Genomic DNA, 3762 nt, shown 5'->3' on the forward strand with positions numbered 1-3762 from the left:
AGCCTTCTATTTCCTCTACTACCAACAAGCAGATTCTGCTTTAAGTTACAGCAGCGTAAAGCTGAGAGTTACTCCATTTGTCTTCAGCATTTGGCTAAGTCTTTCTAGAAACCACCAGATATAAATCACTAAGCTGTTGCCTGGACGTTTCTTTCCCTGCTGTCATTACAGAGGGCACGTCTCCATTCCTGAAACCAGCGGTGTGGGAGGTGGCTCCTCTGTCCACTGTGGGCTCACAAAAAATGTTTTGGGTTGAATCTTCTCTTGCAGTGTGTTTGTTTTTGGAGAAACTCAGATTTCCTTCTTCAAATTAGATACACTTCCTATGAATGTCTTGAGAATATCTTTCATCACTATTGCTGTAAACAAATTGCATTTCACCTTCCCCTCAAGCAGAACATTCCAAATAAATTTTGCATTAATGTTATGCACAAGTTAATGACTCTAGTCAGCTATATTATGATATGAAATTTTCAAATATAATATCCAATTGATTTTTAAATTAGCATTCAAGGAAGTACTTGTTTGATGCAGACTTAGAGTAGGTAAATATGAATGGGAATGCCATTCTATTACTAGCTTATTTACGGATTCCTTATGGGGAGGTACAAATTATGACAAGATACAACTAACATATTCAGCTGATACAAGGAGGTGGTTGAATGAGGGGCATACTATGCTATGTGCAGATGAGTAATTGCACAATAGAAGATGATTTTGTACTTCAAACTTGAATCAAAATATATAGAACTGTGAGCAGACCAATTCACTTTATTTTAATAGTATATCTAAAAGCTTTCTTACACTGCAGTTTAATTACCAGGTAGATTTATTTTATTCCTTTTCAGAAAATGACTACCAGTGTAAAAATCAGGTACAAAGGTGATAGACACAACATTACAGATATATATATATATAAATTTCTTTGTTCACAAGCATTAAATCCAGCTGCCCAGCCAGCAGCAGTTGTATTTTTATAACTGGAGTCTGAATGTACTTCAGTGAGAGTATTATTTTCATGGCTCTGGCTCACTGTTAAGTCAAAAAACTTCATGGAAAGTTGACTATAAATGCTGCCTGAGCAAAAGAAACAAACCAGGATTACTGAGTGAGGATATTTGCTTAGAGACCATCACGAATTTAATTGCTGCTGATATTCAGTTTGCTGAGACAAGTTCTTTCTGGAGCAGGCTGATCTGAGAGGACTATTGCAGGCAGCAGCAAGGAAAAAGTGAATTAGCAGTGCTGATCCCCAGAGAGTCAGAGGAGAGTCTCTACCTGAAGGATAATCTTTAGCTGACACTGAGCTCTCGGGGAGGTGGAGCAGGGTGAGAGCTTTGCAGAGGAGAGACACTCTTCCTTATTTATCACTGTTCAGAACAGTGGAGGAAGGAAGCTAGGGAAATACATATGTAAGCCAGTATTTCATCATTCCAGCAAAAATCAGGTAGATGAAACACAGAGGATGGTGTGAGTATTCGCAGCATTTAATTTTACATGTCTGTCTTAAGTGGCTAAGTTTATTCAGTGCAGGTTCTCCCCCAAAAGATTTTTATTGGACTGAACCCTGACTGGCAACAGACAGGATCTGCTACATCCTGAATTTATACCAAGGTTTTCAACTGGCTTCTTTGGCCCTCAGCCATGCCACCTTGCTCCATCAGCATGGAGTGTTATTCACAATGTATGAGCATCACAGGTGCTAACTTTCCTTGCATCAAACTACTTTGCACTGCTGTGAGGGCAAAGACAAAGGCAATGCAGGGGCTAACACAGCCGTGACCTTCCTGGATGTGGAGAAAGATTTTGTTTGAGCAGTTGTCTGCTCTTCACAGGGTGTGACATAACCTGGAGAGAACTGAGGAAGTTTTACATGAGCTAGTTCTAGTCCCAGAAAAGTCTAGGTACAGCAGTACGGCACTCAGAGTAAAACAGGCTGTAGGCAATCTCTCCTGGATGTGGCTCTGCCAGTAGATGTGTTGCCACAGCTTTTCAGTGCTACCCACTCTTAGGGTCTATTACTACTCTGATCTGCTCACTCAACCACCTGTGCGAGTGCTCCCAAACCCACCTCAGTGAAAATGAGCAAAATAAATCCAAATCTGCTGTGTACATTAGTCTGCTTAAATTGACTTGGCTCACACAAGTGGCTCAGTGGGCAGCAGCAGAGAAGCCAGCTCTGTAAGCTGTGTGGTCGTGGAAAGTGGGGAGCTGTAACCACGGCAGTGGGCTGCAAGGAGGTTTGTGTCTGTGGCTCCAGCACATCCCCACTCACAGACATGCTGTGTTTCTTGTCAGAGGAGGTCTGCAGTACTGAAAAGATATTTCGTGGTAGGCTTTAAAGGGTCCAGGATCTTATTTTTAAGAGCATGATACATCTTTCTTATGTGTCTGCCTTCAGGGGACATTGAACTGGGACCAAAATCCAGCTCCTTGTGTTTCCTTTGTGATTCAAAGATGCTGAGATGCTCCACAGCACCCACCTGCTAGATGAAACAGCTGTGTACTCCATGCTGCTCAGGCTCTGCTGTGAGCTCAGGGGACCCAACCGAGTTCAGACAGAAGATAAACTCCTGCTATGAAGGTAACAGCTCAGTAAGTGATGTAAGTTTGAAACTCAACCAGTTATCATCATGAAAGCGATAGCAACACAGCTCAAAAGACCCAGCACAGAGCTTTCTTTTCACAATTTCAGGATAAACATTCATTGTCTCATTGCATGTTGCATAGTTTGCTCATTTCACCTTCATCTTATCTAGAGAATAAAAACATACTGGAGATGTCTTTTAGCAAGAAGAAAAACAACTTGAAAGGAACATTTCTATTGCTATCTACCTAATTTAAGTCTTTTTAAAGAGAATCATATATTACAACTACCAATCCAGACCTAAACAATGAATGAAGAAGAATCTGACATTTTTAGATGTATTTTTTAATTTTTTAACATTTTTGTTTCCCAGGATGAAAAATTAACTCTCTTAGTGCTGGATTTTGCAAAAGTGTCTTTTAAAACTGTCTGCCCGATACGTCATGCTGTGACTCATGGCATGGAGTTGTATAGGTCACATCAGACTTCTTTCTTTAACGAAAACATGATGTCACATACACAGCCCAGTGGAATGTGTCAGAGCACATGAGAGGTCATGCCTGAAATGTGACAGAAACAGTTCTCAAATTCACCTAAAATCTAAGGACAAACAGCAAAGTGCTATAACATTGTCTCATGATGTTAATAGCATTAACTCTTATGCTTTGGTATAGCACTTTTAATCCTGAGATGTGACCATCTCTGGAACAAATAATTTTCTATTTTAACTATGGTTTAACAAAAATTTTTTCTCCTTAAGAAATAATGACTGAAATGGAATCTTTTTATTTTAGTGACCTACCTAAACACTAGGCTTAAACATAAAGGCTAAAACATAAAAAACTTGTGAACTACTGAGACCCTTAGGTTTATAGTTTTTATTTTACTTGATGTGGTACTGTCATATCTAGAGTTTTGGTTCAGTAATAACATGAAAAGAAAGGTACTATCTATGAATCTTTCTCCTTGGAGACGTTCAAAAGCTGTCTGGACATATTCCTGGGCAGCTGGCTCTAGGTGGCTCTCCCTGAGCAGGGGTTTGGACCAGATGCCCTCCAGAGGTCCCTTCCAACCTTGACCATTCTGTGAATCTTTGAAATCAGCAGCAGTACACTGACTCACAGCTACAAGCATATCCTGAGCCTGTGACTAAAGACACTTTTTTTTTATGATGA

Source organism: Falco punctatus (genome assembly GCF_963210335.1).
Source record: "Falco punctatus genome assembly, chromosome: 3".
NCBI classification, from domain to species: Eukaryota; Metazoa; Chordata; class Aves; order Falconiformes; family Falconidae; genus Falco; species Falco punctatus.